The 22,779-nt window shown below is 41.5% G+C and overlaps 1 long non-coding RNA gene across 2 annotated transcripts in view; it reads right to left on the bottom strand.

The window, feature by feature from the left end:
- The window catches only part of LOC137333768 (uncharacterized), a 67,065-nt gene that overhangs the window by 20,123 nt on the left and 24,163 nt on the right, over positions 1-22,779 (bottom strand). The window lies entirely within an intron of this gene.

The raw sequence follows: 22,779 nt of genomic DNA, 5'->3' as shown, positions 1-22,779 counted from the left end.
TGTTCAGCAACTATACATAGCAATATCTGTGATCGTTGGCTCTTGTTATTCCTGAACAAATCTTTCAGTTTACAATTACTTTTCCAGACTCCTCAGGACAGGAAAGTCCAGCACGTGAGTGCAAAAGACAAGGCTGAAGCATTTGCAACCATCTTCAGCCAGAAGTGCCGAGTGGATAATCCATCTCAGCCTCCTCCCGATATCCCCACCATCACGGAAGCCAGTCTTCGGCCAATTTGATTCACTCCACGTGATATCAAGAAACGGCTGAGTGCACTGGATACAGCAAAGGCTATGGGCCCCGACAACATCCCAGCTGTAGTGCTGAAGACTTGTGCTCCAGAACTAGCTGCGCCTCTAGCCAAGCTGTTCCAGTACAGCTACAACACTGGCATCCACCTGACAATGTGGAAAATTGCCCAGGTATGTCCTGTCCACAAAAAGCAGGACAAATCCAATCCGGCCAATTACCGCCCCATCAGTCTACTCTCAATCATCAGCAAAGTGATGGAAGGTGTCGTCGACAGTGCTATCAAGCGGCACTTACTCACCAATAACCTGCTCACCGATGCTCAGTTTGGGTTCCGCCAGGACCACTCGGCTCCAGACCTCATCACAGCCTTGGTCCAAACATGGACAAAAGAGCTGAATTCCAGAGGTGAGGTGAGATTGACTGCCCTTGACATCAAGGCAGCATTTGACCGAGTGTGGCACCAAGGAGCCCTAGTAAAATTGAAGTCAATGGGAATCAGGGGGAAAACTCTCCAGTGGCTGGAGTCATACCTAGCACAAAGGAAGATGGTAGTGGTTGTTGGAGGCCAAGCATCTCAGCCCCAGAGCATTGCTGCAGGAGTTCCTCAGGGCAGTGTCCTCGGCCCAACCATCTTCAGCTGCTTCATCAATGACCTTCCCTCCATCATAAGGTCAGAAATGGGGATGTTCGCTGATGACTGCACAGTGTTCAGTTCCATTTGCAACCCCTCAGATAATGAAGCAGTCCGAGCCCGCATGCAGCAAGACCTGGACAACATCCAGGCTTGGGCTGATAAGTGGCAAGTAACATTCGCGCCAGATAAGTGCCAGGCAATGACCATCTCCAACAAGAGAGAGTCTAACCACCTCCCCTTGACATTCAACGGCATTACCATCGCCGAATCCCCCACCATCAACATCCTGGGGGTCACCATTGACCAGAAACTTAACTGGACCAGCCATATAAATACTGTGGCTACGAGAGCAGGTCAGAGGCTGGGTATTCTGCGGCGAGTGACTCACCTCCTGATTCCCCAAAGCCTTTCCACCATATACAAGGCACAAGTCAGGAGTGTGATGGAATACTCTCCACTTGCCTGGATGAGTGCAGCTCCAACAACACTCAAGAAGCTCGACACCATCCAAGATAAAGCAGCCCGCTTGATTGGCACCCCATCCACCACCCTAAACATTCACTCCCTTCACCACCGGCGCACTGTGGCTGCAGTGTGCACCATCCACAGGATGCACTGCAGCAACTCGCCAAGGCTTCTTCGACAGCACCTCCCAAACCCGCGACCTCTACCACCTAGAAGGACAGGGGCAGCAGGCGCATGGGAACAACACCACCTGCACGTTCCCCTCCAAGTCACACACCATCCCGACTTGGAAATATATCGCCGTTCCTTCATTGTCGCTGGGTCAAAATCCTGGAACTCCCTTCCTAACAGCACTGTGGGAGAACCGTCACCACACGGACTGCAGCGGTTCAAGAAGGCGGCTCACCACCACCTTCTCAAGGGCAATTAGGGATGGGCAATAAATGCCGGCCTTGCCAGCGACGCCCACATCCCGTGAACGAATAAAAAAAAAAATTGATACCTGTTCCTTGCCGAGTTCATTGATCTCAGCAAGGGTAGGGGTGCTACAGCTGGCCTCAGCACCCTTAGGTTGGAAAAGGGAAATTTGCGAGGGTTAATGCCCCTGGAAGTGCATGTGTGTGGATGTCTGGTACAGGCAGGGTCATTTTGCTTTGATGCCCCATGGGTAAAATAACCTGACAACACAGTCTCGGCTCTTGGAAGGATGGTGGGGGAGAGCAGGCGGGGAGTATTGGAGGGCAACTACTTACAGATGCTACCATACACCAGCTAGAAGTCAGTGCTTTTAGGAAAGGAGATGGGGCAGGGGAAACGTGCAGGAAAAAGAGAGGGAAAGTAGTTTTTCTTTGATGTTATTTCAGGCAGAAGAATAGATGAGTAAACAATCATAACACAGAAATGCCCTGAAACTGCAGTATATCTTATCAGTTTCACACACTTTACATTAGTACCCGGGCGACATACATATAGCATCAAACAATATTATTGTTTGATGCTATATGTATGTCGCCCGGGTACTAATGTAAATTTTGGTGTCAATTTTTTTAATGATTGTTAGAATAAAGTGATCAAGATTAAATAAATATAAAACAATATTCTAATAGAATTGCAGAATTTAATATGCCTACAATGGATGAGAGAAAGCAATCGTATCTAGTTAAGGAAAGTAATTAAATGGAAATCCTTTCTACTAAATCAGATAAAATACATTGCACTTGCCATTAGGCTTTATACATTTTTCTGTTAAGGTATTAATATTAATATGCTGCACACAATAAGTTTTTGATCTGAGAGTAGTAGTCTACAAAGGCTGTGAGCAGAAGTGAGAAATGTCCCTTGAGGGAGGAGGGAAAATGAAAGGGTGAGCCTGCCGTACAATGCTCGTGTGCCACCCAGAGGCCATTTTTGTAGCATTACTGGCAGAGACCCGAGAATCGGTCACTCACAGTAAAGAAGTAATGTGGAGAAACATTAGAAAAAGGGAAGTAACAAAAAATTTAGTTAGGATTGACCTATGAAGAGCGCTTCCTTTTAGTTGTACAAATTTGACATTGGACAGATTTTGGTCAAATATTTTAAACTGAAGATGGTTTAAGTATCCTATCTTACTGTGATTTAAAAATGCCCATATTTAAATCATTGCATTTTTATGAAGTACAGCTATTCACATATGTTTAATACCCACTGATGAAGAGTTAACATGCAACAGCTATTTATTTCTTTGAATAATGATGAATTGTTAGTGCCGTGTAATTAATATATTTTCCATTTGAAGCAAACGTTACTTTTTTCCCCTCTTGCCTCTTATCCTGCCATTCCCATAATTTGCCATTATTCCATAAGTATCAGCATGTGTTAGATTACCTTAGAACAATGACTATATCATATAGTCCAGGTAAAATGGAAGCAGCTATAATCCTTTGATTTATAATGCGCCCAGTGTCTAACATTTAACCCCTTTGAGCCATAACCTTTGTAAAAATACAGTGTCCGTGTCTAATACATGTGCTCTAGCAAGAGCTATAATGTAGCAGAGAATGCGTTTTACATTTCCAGTGGTTTGCTTCATGCAGTTGGGATTTTTTTTAATTCATAATTTTTTGACAATTTTTGAACACATCCAAGTGAGGTATGTCAGTGCTGGAGGTTGGAACACTGCTACTTTTGAACAAATACAATTCCACCAACTGTTTGTAGTTTAATAACTTGTGTAACTTTTGTTCAATCTAGCTCCATCATAGGAACAGGAGTAGGCCATTCGGCCCCTCGAGCCTGTTCCACTATTGAGTTAGATCGTGGCTGATCTGTACCTCAACTCCATTTACCCACCTTTGCTCCATATCCTTTGATAGCCTTACCTAACAAAAATATATCAATCTCCGAATTGAAAATTTCAATTGACCCAGCATCCATAACTTTTTGGGGGCAAAGGTCCAGATTTTCACTACTCTTGGTGTGCTTCATAATATCATCAATCGTAAATAGGCTAGCTCTAATTTTAAGATTATACCACCTTGTTTTGGATTCCCCCACCAGAGTAAACAGTTTCTATGAATCTACCCTATCAAATTCCTTGATCATTTTAAACCTTGACTAGATCACCCCTCAACTGTCTAAATTCAAGGGAATACAAAACCAAGTTTATGCAACCTAGCCTCACAATTAAACCCTTTTAAATTCTGGTATAATTCTGATGAATCTACACTAGCCCCTCCAAGGCCAATATATATTTCCTGAGGTTCCGCGCCTAAAACTGAACGCAGTACTCCAGATAGGGTCTGACCAAGGTTTTTTTAACACTGAAGCATCACTTCCTCACTTTTGTATTCCAACACTCTTGAGATAAAGACCAACATTCCATTAGGTTTTTTAAATTACTTTTTGTACCTGTGCACTACATTTTAGTGATTGGTGTACAGGACACCTAAATCCCTTTGCTCCTCCACAGCTCCCAGTCTCTCACCATTGAGAAAATATTCCAATTTGTCTTTCTCGAATCCAAACTGGATGACCTCACACTTCCCCACGTTAAACTCCATATTCCATAGTTTTACCCACTCACTTAGTCTGTCTACGTCCCTTTATAATTTCCTGCTCCCATCTATGCACCTTGCTGCTCTTCCTAACTTAATGTCATCTGCAAACATGGATATGCAAATGTATTCCTTGATCCAAGTCATTAATATATATCATAGAATCATACAGCACAGAATAGAATCATCGAAAAGTTACAGCACGGAAGGAGGCCATTCGGCCCATCGAGTCTGGCCTGGCTCTATGCAAGAGCAATCCAGCTATTCCCACTCCCCCGCCCTTTCCCCGTAGCCCTGCAAGTTTTTTCATTTCAAGTACTTATCTAGTTCCCTTTTGAAGGCCATGATTGAATCTGCCTCACCCCCCCCCAGCATTGGGCATTGCATTCCAGATCCTAACCGCTTACTGTGTAAAAAAAAATGTTTCCTCATGTCACCTTTGGTTCTTTTGCAAATCACCTTAAATCTATGTCCTCTGGTCCTTGACCCTTCTACCAATGGGAACAGTTTCTCTCTATCTACTCTGTCTAGACCCTTCATGATTTTGAATACCTCTATCAAATCTCCTCGCAACCATCTCTGTTCCAAGGAGAACAACCCCAGCTTCGCCAAGTCTATCCACGTAACTAAAGCCCCTCATCTCTGGAATCATTCTAGTAAACATTTCTGCACCCTTTCTAAGGCCTTTACATCTTTCCTGAAGTGTGGTGCCCAGAACTGGACACAATGGGCTCGATATTACCAGGGCGGCGGGTTCGCGGCGTGGAGTCTATTGGGCGCGTGGGTAACGCGCCTGTTGAAATCAGTCTGCCCCGCGCGCGATCGCAGGCTAGAGTCATAGAGTCATAGAAGTTTACAACATGGAAACAGGCCCTTCGGCCCAACATGTCCATGTCGCCCAGTTTATACCACTAAGCTAGTCCCAATGGCCTGCACTTGGCCCATATCCCTCTATACCCATCTTACCCATGTAACTATCCAAATGCGTTTTAAAAGACAAAATTGTACCCGCCTCTACTACTGCCTCTGGCAGCTCGTTCCAGACACTCACCACCCTTTGAGTGAAAAAATTGCCCCTCTGGACCCTTTTGTATCTCTCCCCTCTCACCTTAAATCTATGCCCCCTCGTTATAGACTCCCCTACCTTTGGGAAAAGATTTTGACTATCTACCTTATCTATGCCCCTCATTATTTTATAGACTTCTATAAGATCACCGCTTAACCTCCTACTCTCCAGGGAAAAAAGTCCAAGTCTATCCAACCTCTCCCTATAAGTCAAACCATCAAGTCCCGGTAGCATCCTAGTAAATCTTTTCTGCACTCTTTCTAGTTTAATAATATCCTTTCGATAATAGGGTGACCAGAACTGTACACAGTATTCCAAGTGTGGCCTTACTAATGTCCTGTACAACTTCAACAAAACATCCCAACTCCTATATTCAATGTTCTGACCAATGAAACCAAGCATGCTGAATGCCTTCTTCACCACCCTATCCACCTGTGACTCCACTTTCAAGGAGCTATGAATCTGTACTCCCAGATCTCTTTGTTCTATAACTCTCCCCAACGCCCTACCATTAACGGAGTAGGTCCTGGCCCGATTCGATCTACCAAAATGCATCACCTCACATTTATCTAAATTAAACTCCATCTGCCATTCATCGGCCCACTGGCCCAATTTATCAAGATCCCGTTGCAATCCTAGATAACCTTCTTCACTGTCCACAATGCCACCAATCTTGGTGTCATCTGCAAACTTACTAACCGTGCCTCTTAAATTCTCATCCAAATCATTAATATAAATAACAAACAACAGCAGAGCCAGCACCGATTCCTGAGGCACACCGCTGGTCACAGTTTGAAAAACAACCCTCTACAACCACCCTCTGTCTTCTGTCGTCAAGCCAATTTTGTATCCAATTGGCTACCTCACCTTTGATCCCGTGAAATTTAACCTTATGTAACAACCTGCCATGCGGTACCTTGTCAAACGCTTTGCTAAAGTCCATGTAGACCACGTCTACTGCACAGCCCTCATCTATCTTCTTGGTTACCCCTTCAAAAAACTCAATCAAATTCGTGAGACATGATTTTCCTCTCATAAAACCATGCTGACTGTTCCTAATCAGTCCCTGCCTCTCCAAATGCCTGTAGATCCTGTCTCTCAGAATACCCTCTAACAACTTACCCACTACAGATGTCAGGCTCACCGGTCTGTAGTTCCCAGGCTTTTCCCTGCCGCCCTTCTTAAACAAAGGCACAACATTTGCTACCCTCCAATCTTCAGGCACCTCACCTGTAGCTGTCGATGATTCAAAAATCTTTGCTAGGGGACCCGCAATTTCCTCCCTACCCTCCCATAACGTCCTGGATACATTTCATCAGGTCCCGGAGATTTATCTACCTTGATGCGCGTTAAGACGTCCAGCACCTCCCTCTCTGTAATATGTACACTCCTCAAGACATCACTATTTATTTCCCCAAGTTCCCTAACATCCATGCCTTTCTCAACCGTAAATACCGATGTGAAATATTCATTCAGGATCTCACCCATCTCTTGTGGTTCCGCACATAGATGACCTTGTTGATCCTTAAGAGGCCCTACTCTCTCCCTAGTTACTCTTTTGCCCTTTATGTATTTGTAGAAGCTCTTTGGATTCTCCTTTGCCTTATCTGCCAAAGCAATCTCATGTCCCCTTTTTGCCCTCCTGATTTCTCTCTTAACTCTACTCCGGCAATCTCTATACTCTTCAAGGGATCCACTTGATCCCAGCTGCCTATGCATGTCATATGCCTCCTTCTTCTTTTTGACTAGGGCCTCAATCTCCCGAGTCATCCAAGGTTCCCTACTTCTACCAGCCTTGCCCTTCACTTTATAAGGAATGTGCTTACCCTGAACCCTGGTTAACACACTTTTGAAAGCCTCCCACTTACCAGACGTCCCTTTGCCTGCCAACAGACTCTCCCAATCAACTTCTGAAAGTTCCTGTCTAATACCATCAAAATTGGCCTTTCCCCAATTTAGAATTTTAACTTTTGGGCCAGACCTATCATTCTCCATAGCTATCTTAAAACTAATGGAATTATGATCACTGGTCCCAAAGTGATCCCTCACTAACACTTCTGTCACCTGCCCTTCCTTAAATTGGATCCACTTACCTGGTCTTCTGGGTTCCCCGCTGCTGAGCTGCGTGTTGGGCGGACTGCGCATGCGCAGTGAGGTCTGTCAGCTGGAGGAGCTCTATTTAAAGGGGCAGTCCTCCACTGATCGATGCTGCAAGAAATCGGAAAAAGTACAGCATGGAGCAGCCCAGGGGGAAGGCTGCTCCCAGGTTTAATGATGCCTCACTCCAGGTATCGTTGGATGGGGTGAGGAGGAGGGGGAGGACAGAGATCTTCACCCCCGGCGGGCGGGAGGAAGCGGCCTGCCTCTGCCACCAGGAAGGCCTGGCTCAAGGTGGCAGAGGAGGTCATCTGCACCACCAACATATCGCCCACCTGCATATAGTACAGGAGGCGCTGCAATGACCTAAGTAGATCAGCCGAAGTGAGTACACTTATTCCCCTACACTCCATCTGCCACATCACCGTCCCCACCCCACATCTCCTGCACTGCCAACACTACTCTGTCACATCACCCCTCACACCCACTCAAAGCTCATCCTTATCTTAACTGCACTTACTCACCTCGCCAGTACTCATCCCGCCACTACCACTCAACCCAATCCTCATACAATCTCATGGCTCTATCTCATACTCACCCTCTCATGCATCTCTTTCACGGTCAGCCTCACTCAACCTGCCACTACCTGTGCTGCAGACACAGGGCATGCATCACATATGTGCAGTAGGCAAACGTGTTGTGAGCATGAAGGGGATGCACAAGGGTGTTTGAGGGTTTGTCATGGTTTTTACTTATATTTAATTTCTGATCAACTCACATCACATATTATATTGGCACCACTACTGCCACGTCTTTGCACATCTTGTCTGGTTTGTGCAATAATGCTCTTTCCTGAGGATCACAATGAAGACCCACACCTGATGCCACCCATTGTGTCACTGCAGAGTGGGTGTAGGTGTATTTGCAGGGCTCTTTTGTGCAGACGACTGAGAGACGTCGGCGATGTCCCCGGTGGCACCCTGGAATGATGCGGAGGAGAAGTTGTTGACAGCGACAGGTAAGAAGATGGTGCTCGGGCCAGCCGGGAGCAGCTCGTCATGAAGGAGGCTGCAGATGTCCACGACTACATGTCGAGTGACTCTGAGCCTCCATGTGCACTGCTGCTCAGAGAGGTCCAGGAAGCTGAGCCTCGGTCTGTGGACCCTATGGCGAGGATAGTGCCCTCTGCGACGCATCTCTCTCTGCCTTTGCCCTCCCTCCTGCTGTGCAGGTGGATGTGTCACAGCACTCTGTTGTGGAGCTCCACAAGGAGGTGGACGACGAGGCTGGTGATGCTGTTCGCTCTCCGAGGAGGTCATGACTGCAGCTACGGCGGCCCCCATCCGGAAGATGTACATCTGAGGGGGTCCGCAAGGTAGGTACATGTGTCTGGACCCCGAGGTAAGTGTGCAAGTTGGTGAATTTTATTGTTAGGAGGAGGGTGGTGGAGGCCAAACTTTGTCCAAAGTGACAGAGTGGCCTCCTGCAATGAGTGAAGGTCTCCCCCCACCCCCCCACCCCCCCCCCCCCACCCCGTCAAATGGACCATTGCAGCTGCCACAGGCTGATGGCTGCAACACGTTCATTTGAACTGGGAGTGTTTCCCCCAGTACAGGAAACAGTCCCAGTTGTTTGTAAAATCCCACCCCATGTAAAATACCTGTTTACGACCTGAAATACCAGAATAAATACTTTTAAGTGGCACCCCGCCGGCTGTAATTGCCTGCGGGAGTCCCACATGCGGGGGATGTGCGCGCACGTCAGCGCGTCTGTGGGGAACCCGGAAGTGGGCGGGTTGGAGGCGAGCTCCAGACCCGCTCCGGGATTCCCCGATTTTCGGAGCCCCCCCCGCCAGAAACGCACCCGATAGCGGGTGCTAATATCAAGCCCAATACTTCAGTTGTGGCCGAACCAGTATTTTATAAAGGTTCATCATGACTTTCATACTTTTGTACTCTATGCCTCTATTTATAAAGCCCAGGATCCCGAATGCTTTTTTAAACACTTTCTCAACCTGCCCTGCCACCATCAATGATTTGTGCACATATACCCCTTTTAGAGTTGTGCTTTTAGTTTATATTGCTTCTCCTCATTCTTCCTACTGAAATGTATCACTTCGCATTTTTCTGTGTTAAATTTCATCTGCCACGTGTCTGCCCATGCCACCAGCCTGTCTATATCCTCTTGAAGTCTATCACTATCCTCCTCACTGTTTACTACCCTTCCAAGTCATCTGCAAATTTTTAAATTGTGCCCTGTACACCCAACATCCAAGTCATTAATATATATCAAGAAAAGCAGTGATCCCAGCACTGACCCCTGGGGAACATCACTGTACACTTCCCTCCAGTCCGAAAAACAACCGTTCACCACTAGTCTCTGCTTCCTGTCCCTTAGCCAATTCTGTATCCATGTTGCTCCTGTCCCCTTTATTCCATGGGCCGCAATCTTGATGATAAGCCTACCGTGTGGCATTTTATCAATCGCCTTTTGAAAGTCCATATACACCACATCAACTGCATTGCCCTCGTCTACCCTCTCTGTTATCTCATCAAAAAACTATCAGGTTAGTTCAACACAATTTGCTTTTAACAAATCCATGCTAGCTTTCCCTAATCAAACCACCCTTGTCCAAGTGACTGTTAATTCTGTCCCGGATTATCGTTTCTAAAAGTTTCCCCCACCACTAAGGTTAAATTGACTGGCCTATAGTTGCTGGGTTCATCCTTACACCCTTTTGACCCATCGTGCCTGTGCTGGCTCTGAAAGAGCTATCCAATCTGTCCCACTCACCCATAGCCGAGCAATCAAGTATTTATCCAGTTCTCTTTTGAAAGTTATTGTTGAATCTGTTTCCACCACCCTTTCAGGCAGTATATTCCAGATCATCATAACTCACTATGTAAAAAAAATGTCCTCATGTCTCACTGGTTCTTTTGCCAATTACTTTAAATTTGTGTCGTCTCATTTCCAACCCTTCTGCCACTGGAAATAGTTTCTCCTTATTTACTGTATCAAAACCCTTCATGATCTCTGCTCTAAGGAGAACAACCCCAGTTTGTCTAGTCTCTCCACATAACTGAAGTCCCTCATCCCTGGTACCATTCTAATAAATCTCTCCTGCACCCTCTCTAAGGCCTTGACATCCTTTCTAAAGTATCGTGCCCAGAATTGGCCACAATATTCCAGCTGGGGTCTAATCAGTGTTTTACAAAGGTTTAGCATAACCTCCTTACTTTTGTACTCTATGCCTGGGATCCTGTATGCCTTTTTAACAGCCTTCTCAACTCATCCTGCCACCTTCAAAGACTTGTGTACATACCTATGACCTATATGGTGAAAAGCTGAGGCCCCAGTACAGATCCCTCTCTGGCTTTCTAAATATATGAGATAAATAGATTTTAATAATGCTGGTTATGTTATCCTGATCTGCTCCCCACTCTTTTGTTCTTCCTTGATCTGTCCATTAGAAAATATATTTATATTCTTGCAAAAAGACTTGAATTAGAGAGAATTGTCCCCTCTCCCACAGATTTGTATATATTTGGAACAGACTCCCAGGTTAGGCAGTTAATGCTAGCTCATTTAACTATTCGAAAAGAGATGAATGAATATTTGGTTATTAACGGGTTTGAATGTTATAAGTGCAAATACAGATAGTGACAATTGAATTCTATGTGGAAATATGATGGTTCCTGCACTACTGTAATAATGGAAATGTTCCAAGTACAATAATTAGTGAAAAATTAATAATATAGGGTATAGTGCTAGATATTCCAGAGCTTTTCTTGATTTACTTTTGGGTGGGATGTAGCGAGCAAATTTGGGGAATTTTTTTGAGGTAAAGCAAATAGAGACCATGAAAGTGACCGATGCACGGTATCTGGAAGGAATGTGCCTAATGAGTCACATGGCCTTTTCTTTATTCTATGCTCTTTTATGTTTACATTTATGAAACAATGAATCAGCCTCACAGCTAGACATTCAAATCAGAATGTGTCAAGTTATTAATGTGTTTCATCTCCCCTCCTCTTGAAGATAATGCCTATTGCTGGGTTGTGATTTCACAGCAACTAGCAGCCCTCTGCTACCTTGTTAAAATGGTTATTCCTAATGTCTGAGCATGGAGTGGCAACAGGCTATTTGCCTTTAAGACAGCATCACACCCAAGCCCAATCCTGCCCTCCTTTTGATATGTAGGGGGTGAAATCCAACTTCAGCAGGGTTGCAAAACAGGTGATAGCAAATCAACTACTCATTATACATCCCTGCCGGATTTACTTTCCATTAACTTCAATCGGGCGGGGTGTATACCAGGCGGCCGACTCACTACCATCCTTTTGCGCCCCCACTGAAGTTGAATTTCACTCCAGTAATTTGCAGTAGAGTTCACTGGATAGGGATCAGAAGCAGGGACCCTGACTGATATATTTTTCCTATCCTTAACCCAGCAACATTTAGATGAAATGTGCCTCCTCATCGCACTCAGTAGAGATCACCTAACTTGGCACAGGCCAGAGAATGAAATAGGGTTTTCCTGGCTTGCATTGTCTCAGTACCACAGCACATTGGACATCCGCCGCTTGAGCTGTTGGATGTACCCCTGTTCCAGTTAGAATAACTAATAATAAAGCAAGTATGGTTAATTATTTTTCTTAAGTACACAATGGTCTGTATTCCAATGTTGTGATTTAAACATTTCTGATTCTGTTTTATAGTAGAACTGACAAAACATTTTTTTTAGAACTGTATAACACAAAAAGTTGCACCTCATGTTGAGAAAGCTACAAAAGGAATTTAATAAGTCCAGCATTCAAAACCATACAGCACTAGAAATAAACTATGGCATCAACACACTAGATTTAAGGAGGCCAGTGACCACTCCATACTTTTTTTCTGTGATTGAAATAGAAACAGGTATATTTTCCTTGCATTTCGTATTCATAAAATGAGCTGTAAAGGTCTTAATTAAAGTCAACTGTAATTTGAGAGACATTAGAAAGTTTGTTGCAAGCAAGAAGTGTGTAAAGCAGAATGAACATCCAAAATGCAGAGCCCAGCCAAAGGCTCCAATTCTCTCAAGGATCGGAGCTGTGTATAACTTATTTTACAAACAGACTCCCATGATGATTCAGTGACTTTATCCAGTGAACAGCTGAGCCATACAGACTGGCAAGGATGATTTTCTCCCCTGCCCCAAACCCTTAGTGGAATAGAATGCCAACAGTCAGCATCATCGCTCACATGAATAATGAGTCCTCGCGTTGTGCGGTAGCAGTAATACATTATTTGTTTAGTACATTTAATACTTTTTTGGCTCCCTGTATATAATGTAAAAGTTTGACTTGACACTCATTTTTACTAATGAAATTAGGATGCCAATTAATAAAATATTAACTATATTTAAAAATTGGGAGAAGCGTTTTGTGAAAATATTTTAAATCTGATTATGTCTCAAAAAATCACATTTGTTGGCTTGTCTGCTAAAATGGTTCCTGGCTTGAGTCACTAAACACCAACATAACTATTAAAGTCTTAACTTACATGAATCTAGTTATATTAATGTTTCTGTCTAATCCAATGTGTTGTACATAGCAGCATTATATATTAAAAATAACTAAAAACCTGTAGTGATGATTCTATATGGTTAGACATAGTATTCAGAAGGTTATGTATGTTAAATTCGCTGCTCTGCAGGTTATTAACAATGTGGATGAGCATTAGAACAGACATTTTCTTATACTTTATGCTGTGCTAGAATGCCCAGGAGGTCACCTTCATTCCCGCTAGATGATTAGTTGCTTTGAAGTTGTGTCCGTGTCCTTGTCACACTAAACCAGGCTGAAATGTAAACGTATGGATGACAGTTATCTGATTTAAGTTCCTTTCCCTGATGAAACAAGCACTACATTTGTTTATTTTTTAGAAGCAAGCAACATTAACCCTGAGGTTCAAGGGCAATGCTGTGTGTTTATTGATTTTAATTTACAATACATTAGAATAAGACCACACTACATGTTTGAGGTGATCAGAATTTAAAACTAGAGGTATCTGCTATATCACAGTTATTATTACATTAACTTTAAAACATTTTGCCATTGTGGGCCACTGGAACTTACTAGATTCTGAAAATGTACTAATTTCAATGCTTATTGGCCAGCTGCCCTATGATTTGCTGCAGCCCTGTAAGGTGCTTATCATGCCTTAAAAGAAATGACACACCACAGGCCTTAATGTAACATTTTTCATTATAATGCTATACCTGTTACAGTATAAGACTTTTGGGCTTTGGCTCCAAACATGGATACATTTTATGCTTCTAGTGGATCACCTATAGTATTGCTCACAAGTGATCTCTGTTTTGAAGTATAGCTGAGATGTTTAGCTGCTAACCTGGCCTGATATGCTCTAAGCAAATTCAGCCACTTAGAACCTGCTGAGGTCAACCAGAGGACAATTGAAATTGATTCTAAATTCCAGGTCAATAAGATTTTTTAGAAGATTTTTAGTGCGACATCTGAAGAGTGATGAATGAGTGCTAGACTGTTATTTGTGTACTAACTGAATGCCTGTGGCGTTGCTTATGATAGATTAGTTGATCCAATGTTTTATAAGGACAGGAATAATGCACAATGTATCATTCTGGTGCTAAGGTGCAGCTGTCCTTTCAAGGCCCAAGAGTCTAATTGGTATAAATAAATGTAGTTTTAGGTTGCAGCTCAGTAGCACCAAGCATTTTAAGGTTATTTTGCATCTGTATCGAAGTGTGATGTTCAGAGTCTTGCTCCTGCATACTTTCATAGAATTACAGAATAAACAGCACAGAAACATGCCATTCAGCCCAACAGGACCATGCCGGTGTTTATGCTCCACCCGAGCCTTCTCCTTCCCTACTTCATCTAACCCTATCAGCATATCTTTCTATTCCTATCTCCCTCGTGTTTATCTAGCTTCCCCTTAAATGCTTCTATGCTAGTTGCCTCAACTACTCCTTCTGGTAGCGAGTTCCACATTCTAACCACTCTCTGGGTAAAAAAGTTTCTAATGAATTCCCTATTGGATTTATTAGTGACTATCTTATATTTATGGCCCCTAGTTCTGGTCTCCCCCGCAAGTGGAAACAACATCTCTACGTCTACCCTATCAAACCCTTTCATAATCTTAAAGCCCTCTATCAGGTCACCCCTCGGTTTTCTCTTTCCTAGAGAAAAGAGCCCCAGCCTGCTCAGTCTTTCCTGATAGGTATAACCTCTCAGTTCTGGTATCATCCTAGTAAATCTTTTTTGCACCTTCTCCAGTGCCTCTATAGCCTTTTTCTAATATGGAGACCAGAACTGTTCACAATACTCCAAGTGTGGTCTAACCAAGGTTCTATACAAATTTAACATAACTTCTCTGCTTTTCAATTTTATCCCTCCAGAAATGAACCCCAGTGCTTGGTTTGCTTTTTTTATGGCCTTATTAACCCGCTTCACTACTTTTAGCGATTTATGTATCTGTACCCCCAGATCTCTCTGCTCCTCTAACCCATTTAGACTTATTATCCAAGCAGTATGTGGCCCCCTTATTCTTCCTACCAAAATGTAATACCTCACACTTATCTATATTGAAATTAATTTGCCAATTACACGCCCGTTCTGCAAGTTTATTAATGTCTTCCTGTATTTTGTCGCAGTCCTCCTCAGTATTAACTCTACCCCACCCCCCCCCCAATTTGGTGTCATCCGCAAATTTTGAAATTATACTTCTGATTCCCGAGTCCAAATCGTTAATGTAAATGGTGAACAACAGTGATCCCAGCACCGATCCTTGTAGAACACCACTTCCCACCTTTTGCCAGTCTGAGTAACTACCTTTAACCTCTACTCTATGTTTTCTGATTTGTAGCCAGCTTGTTATCCATTCTGCTAACTGTCCCCTGACTCCACATGCTCTGACCTTAGTCATGAGTCTACTATGCGGTACCATGTGAAAGGCCTTTTGAAAATCCAAATATATTACATCTTCTGCTTTATCCTTATCTACTCTTTCTGTTACTTCTTCAAAGAATTCAATAAAGTTGGTCAAGCATGACCTTTCCTTTTGAAATCCATGCTGACTATTCTTTATTATATTTTGGTTTCTAGATGTCTTTCTATTATATCTTTGAGTAAAGATTCAATTATCTTTCCTACCACCGACGTTCAACTAATTGGTCTATAGATCTCTGGACTTGTTCTATCTCCCTTTTTAAATACAGGAATCACATTAGCTGTCTGCCAGTCCTCTGGCACTATTCCCTTTTCTAATGAATTTTTATATATATGTAATAGTGCCTCAGCTATCTCTTTCTTAACTTCATTTAAATGCGCGGATGTAATCCATCCGGACCAGGGGTTTTATCCTCTCTAAGTTTGATTAGTTTATCAATTATCCCCCCCCCCCTTTCTATCCTAAGTGTCTTTATATCTTTTTGATCTCTTCTTCTAATATCATGCCCACCATGTTAGTTTCCCTGGTAAATACTGAGGCGAAGTAATTATTTACTATTTCTGCCATTTCGCTGTCATTACCTGTGAGTTTATTGTATACATCCCTTAGTGTCCCTATCCCTATCTTGATTTTTCTTTTATTATTTATGTTTCTGTAGAATACTTTATTATTTCTTTTTATTTTCCCTGATAATTTAATTTTGTAGTTTCTCTTTGCCTTCCTAGTTGTTTTTTTTAAACTTCTTTCCTAACCTTTTCCTATTCCCTTAAGTCATCCTCTCCTTTGTTGTCTCTGTACTTAGTGTATACCTTTTTCTTTAGTTTCAATTTTGCCCTTGTTTCTTTTTTCATCCATGGTGTATCATTATTGGCTAGTTTGTTCTTGCTTTTTAGTGGGATATATTTCTCCTGGACTCTATTGATCACTGTTTCAAATGTTTCCCACTGCTATTCTATTTCTTTGTTGATCAGTAAATTTTTCCAGTTTATTTTCCCTAGTTCCATTCTTATCCTCTGAAATTCAGCTTTTTTCCAATTTATTACTTTGCCTGCAGTTCCCCCATTTTATTTTGGACACTGTGTACATTGCTGTACAGGCAATTTAATTCCTTTTACTTTATTTTTAACAGTCTTTTTATACTTCTGTTTTAGAACTGTATTTCCTTGACCATTTGTTATCTTTATTCCTTGTCCTGGTCTGACCTTTATACTCATCTCCTGTTCCTTTTATCTTTAAGCTTTTGTTATTGCTACCAGATACCTCCCACCCATCTTGCTAGTTTAAAGCTTTATGCACCCCCCCATTTATCCTTTCCGGTAGGACTCTGGTCCCATTCCGGTTCAGGTGGAGCCCGTCCCAGTGGTACAGCTTCTTCCTGTCCCAGTACTCGTGCCAGTGTCCCATAAAATGGAACCCCTCCTTCCTATACCACTCAGCCACGCATTCACCTTTCTGATCTTCCTATCCCTATACCAATTAGCATGTGCTCGGGTAGTAAACCTGAGATTACCACCTGCACTTTCAGGTGCCATTTTTAATATATTACTATTGGATAACATGCTGCTTTCTAAGGACGGAAATATTGGGCTGGAAATTGCTGTGAGCATCGACTGACAGGTACTTGCCGCTCCTTACATACTAACGTACCCATATTGCATCCGCGGTCTTTACTGCAGGAACTTCCTCTACTGGGAACCTGAAAACAGTCCATCTTTAACTCCCATGAACCCAGGACCTATGTAGGCAACAAGAGGATCTCGCTCTCGCTAGCTTTAACCAATCAGATTGCAGCATCTTTGACAAGCCGCGAAGAGTCAAAACCAGGAAGTGAAAGCTATAACAGTAAAATCAATTGCAAAATCAGTTAGAGAAAGCAAAATAAAGAGAGGGTAAGAAATATCAAATTTAAAGACCAATAAAAGAGACAAAAAAATGTTTTTAAATGTCCAACAACTATTAATATCGCAATGAATGAGACTCCACATTGTTAAAATTTAATTTTCAGGGCCAGAGAGGATGTTTGGCATTCATTAATACTTACCAAGCTGTTAAAACTTAACTTAGACCTAAAAAAATCAGCATACCTTGTTTGTGGTGAGATTAGTTCATTTCCAGCTGGGCAGGAGAGCAAGTTCGCACTGGTCCATTGATTGCAGCCAGCGAGGTCCCTTTAATGCAAAGCTTTCAAATCAACGATGGACCAGGAAAAGCAAGTTCCGGATTTCCACGTTTGACTGCGCATATGCGGTCGCTGGAACTTGGTCTTCGATTTCACCATTAATAACGGTGAGCGCTGTTAGGCTCATCGTTATTTTAATAAAAATTTCCCACCCAATATATCATGTAATACACAATGCATGAATGTGCTGGTAAGATGAATCTGTGTCCCTTTAAGGCTAGAAATTCCAATGCTATAAGTAAACAGAGCCTCAGGTCAATCAGGTTTGAATTGATTTTTGGTCAGGAAACTGTAAATTGGAATTCAATTGCTGGTCAGTTTCAGGTTCAAACTTAGAAGCATGCAGCTATTTAAGATTGTTTTGCACCTGTGAAAAAGTGTGATGTCTGAGCACAGATGTAACTGTTTAAAAAATTTTATTAGATAGACAGATATAGATATTGCAAGATGTTCTTTTCCAGCTCCCATCATTTAGTATTGCTGATAACCCTCTCGCACCTTACTCAAGTAACAATTCTTCGAATATGATCTCCAAGTTTGTAAATGGCTTCAAAATAGAAAGCAGTACAAATAATTAGGAACAATGCAACCAAATTCAGAAGGAATTTGTTCTATTGACTCGGCCCAAAGCTGGCAAAAGTGTGAATAAGTGTAAAATAATTAGTACAGGAACAAAGAAACCAAAAGTGGGAGTATGTGTTGAATGACGGGTTGGTAAATTATGCTGGTCAGATAAAATATCTATTGGTTATAGTGGATAAATTTATGAGGTCTTCAACATAGTGCTTGGCTGCAGTAAACATGCAAATAAGGTCAATAGGCTTGAAAAACCACATTTCTAATGTTGTTGAACTTTTAAAACCATTTTACAAACTGGAAGTCTACCTTACTTTTAGTATTAAAGAAATTAATTTACAGACTAGGAAGATCTCAGGCTTTATCTGTGCTGACCTCCACTGCAGCAGTAGTAAGGATACTACAATTGGTCTTAGTGTTCCTTGTTCTGGAGGGAATATTCGCCAGGCTACTATGTTTGATCACTATTTGGTGATCCCTGGTGAAATGCATGTGTCTGGAAGAAAGGTGAGAACAGGATTGGGTTCTGTTGTGATTTTTTTTGCAGCTGAATAGTCTGGTGACACTACTGTCCTGACTTATGCATGAGGGATGGACACTTGGATGGGGTGCCAGAGGGCATCCAGTATTTATGGATTGTATCTCAGCTGGAGGTCAACATTTTCTGGAAAGGAAAAATAAATAAATGAACAGGACAATTAGGAGACTGAACTGAATTTCAGTTGTAATACTATGTACGTTTTCAATTGGAAGCCAGTCAAGCAGGGCTCCGAGGATGATTCTGCAGGTGCTTATATAGAGATTAGTTGAATCAAATAGGGCAGATGAAGGTCAATTTGCAATGAAACTCTAGTAGCATTGTGCTGATCAGTGCTATAACCACTGAGTAACAGAAAGTTGAAACATTTACAATATCCTTTATCTCCTGCTAAAGATTATTTAACAGAAAACTGTCAAATACATATGGAACACTTGGACTTGATTTGACCACTTAGTGGAATTTAATATTAGGTAAATAATTATAAAATGTGTTGCAAATACCAGCATGTAATATTGAAAATAGAAAAGTGAAACCAATGCTGCTGTATGATTTTGTTTTTTAATGTTTTAAATAATAATATTGACTTAAATAATGTGTTCAAATTGTTATAAGTAGGAACTTATCTACAAGCTTAAGAATCCATATGCTGTTTTTAGAATACCTGAAAAATGCCATAGTTTAGCATTCTTGACTCCATTCAGTTTGTCCCCCCATATTCTCTTTTTTTCTGCATTTTGTAATTTTTACTCGCGGGGTATCACTTCTGCAACGTTTTTCTCTATTTACAAACAGTTGACTGACACATTCTGCGGATGTCAAGTGCAATATAATATTGCTATTATAGATAGTGCCTCATAGTACCTTTTAATAAATTGAGATTTTGCTTTGCCATTGTGTGTAATGTGTGCAATAACATCGGCAAGTTCTGCATTTCAAATACTTTCCATATTTTCATTCACCTTATTGGAAGATATATAGCATCAATTTCTCTTCAAAAATTAAATTAAAAATCAGACACGAGGATTATAGATTATTGCAGAGGAGACTAAATGTGGCTGGCAGATTAGAACATTACCTGAATATTTATAGAGGTCAAAGAATGGTTCAGCAACGAAAAGTCACAAAGCAGAAGTTTAAGACCAGAATGATGGCAGGAGCACAGCAATTTTCAACTGAACTAATCAAGCAGCTGGCAAGCTGAACTAATAAAGATGGAGCATCTGTCATAAGTGCTGAAAGAAAGTAAGAATATGAAAAGGGTATGAAAATATTACCTGGCAACAAGATGACCTTTTCCTTTTTGTTTTGCTGAGATTGAACTATAATATTGAAGAAAAATATTACCTTCCATGTAAACAATAAAGTATATTAAAATTCTGGAACATTTATTTTGACCCTGGGCAGTTCCAGGACACTTAAGCACACATTGATGTCTCTGTACACTTTGGTTCAGTACTCATTTAAAGTGCACATTAGTGTAAAAATGTCATCTGTACTATCAAAAGTAGAGGTACCCAGATGGTTTGCTGAGTCTGCATCTTATCTTGCCTTAGAATAGCTGTCAATCCCAACCTCAGAATAATACAACACAGTGATATTTCCATTTGCTGCACTGCCCTTGCTGAGTAAAAGCCAGTTTCCACCAAACCTCCTTCTTCAGCCAGGAAAATGGCATGTTCCGAGGGCATGATATATATATATAAAATATCAAAACAAAACTGCTTAAAAAAATCTTAAATACTGAGACAAGAGATCAAAGGAAAGGAGGCAACTGGTGAGTATGTGCGAGACTGTCACGGTGCACTCCAAGCAACACTAATGGAAACGGCTTATGTTGGATGTACATGAGATAAGATGTCTTTGATATTTCTTTTACTAGTGCACCCAAGTGACTGGTCTTCTATCATGAAGAGGCCAGGTACAGTAAGACGGGTTGAATTAATCTAGTGTAAATGCAAGATTTAACAAATGACTTCATTCATGTCATTGGGATTGGAAAGGAGAATGTACAAATGTTAGTGTAGCCATGGTAATGCAGGTTAATTATCTTTGCTAGAAATATCGTTTTGAATAATTAATCCTCAAACTGCTGCTGTGGAGTTTCAGTCCACTTAGCTATTTGTACCTATTCGGCTCACAGACTGTGATGCTGAAACAAATGCTAATATCTCTAATAAATTTACTATGTATGTCAGTCACCTTATTAGAGCATCAGCATTCAGTCATGCCTCTAGGCGGCATCGCATCAGGATTTTCCCATTCTAAAGGCAGCTGTCATACAGTCCCACCTTCAGCTGCACATCTCTACCAACAGAGGGGCTTCATAAGCTCCAAAGCTGCAGATCCCTATATCTATGTCATCATTGATACACAGAGGGAAATTTGCTTTGTCTTGAATTTCTATGTGCAATGCCACAGGCGATCCACTAGGTAAAGTAATAAAGCTACTCCAATGCCAATTGCTTCGTTTTGTAATAACTTGTACTAAAGCACACACTTAAAATTCAATTTGAAATGTTTTAAATACTTCTGAGTATCCCTCTTTTCCTTTTAACCTTCTCTCTCTCTACTGTTTTTTATTATTTTAACTTTGCCTTGACTTCATTTCTAGATACTTCTATCTAGTCTGTTCCATTTCTTTTAAAAACTTTAAATATTGTACTCCCTCGTTTTCTTCTGACTTCTGAGTTCAACTGTTCAATGTGGAAATGGGTCTCATATTTTAAAAAAATAGCCTCTAATAGCTGATAATCAACAGCAAATGCTATTTTTCAGTCAGTCAGACCTAGAAGTGGCATAATTACCATAGCTTATGCCATGATCCAATCACACTCAGACAAAGTAACATGGCTGCTGCACTTCCAGAGTTAAAGAATCCTTCAGGAAATGTCCAGAATCAACAGTTGGATGTTTATGTTGAAACGAAAAGGATCTGTAAATGTTTGGAAGACAATATGCTCCCTGGTCTTACTGGAGAGAATATTGAAATATAATTATACAGCTTAAACATCAAATCAGATTTATTTTGATTATAATAAGGTAGTGTTATCACCAGATTTGTGTTTATAATTTGATCTAATGTGAGAAGTACTCAACCAGCTAGCCACTAATTTCAAATAGCCTTAGATATTAAAATGATAACTAATATAGGGTTAAACTGGCATTATATCACAACCAATATATATCATGACACAAGGGAAAAGTTACTAAGGCAGGATGAAATCTGATGCCAAATTTGGTTCTCCCAATATGGGCACAAGTCAATCGCGGAAAGGTAATTAAGGTAGGACAAAATTTGGATACCACTGCGAATAGAAACAGTATTGCTTCTACCTTGAAATACAATACTCCATTGCTACAGAGTTCTATGCAATGGCTTGGCCATTAGGACAGGTGAGTTAGGAATGAGGGTTAATTGAAGCTAGATTTCAAACTTGGTTTATTTTGCTAATATATCTCTCGGCTACCATAAATTTCAGGCAGGAAGATTGTCTTTCTCACTTCCCTGCACTGTCAGTGAATGATCCATGTTGTCCCCATGAGCTTTTTTTTAACCTAAAGGAGTAAAGTATTTTTGGATATGAGCTTCAGAGTTAGAAAGAAAGAAGTTGTATTTGCATAATGCCTTTTCATTGTCTTCAGGACATAGACAATGAATTGCTTTTGAAGAGCAGTCACTGTTGTTACATAAGAAAATACGGCTGCCAGTTTTTGCACAAGGTCTCACAAATAATAAATGAGGTGACTGAAAAGTTAATCCATTTTTGGCAGTGCTAATTAAGAAGGGAATGCCAGCCAAGACTCTAGGAGAACTTGTTTCTCTTCTTTGAATAGTGTCATGAGGGCTTTTATATCCACCTGAACCAGCAGACAGGGCTGCAATTTAACAGGTCATCAAAAAACAGCATCCATGAGAATACAGCACTCCTTAATACTGCACTGAAATATCAGCCTAGATTATG

The sequence above is a fragment of the Heptranchias perlo genome, chromosome 16 (assembly GCF_035084215.1).
Source record: "Heptranchias perlo isolate sHepPer1 chromosome 16, sHepPer1.hap1, whole genome shotgun sequence".
In the NCBI taxonomy this organism is placed as follows: Eukaryota; Metazoa; Chordata; class Chondrichthyes; order Hexanchiformes; family Hexanchidae; genus Heptranchias; species Heptranchias perlo.
Note: the sequence above shows the minus strand (reverse complement) of the source record. Positions and strands in the feature narration are given on the sequence as shown.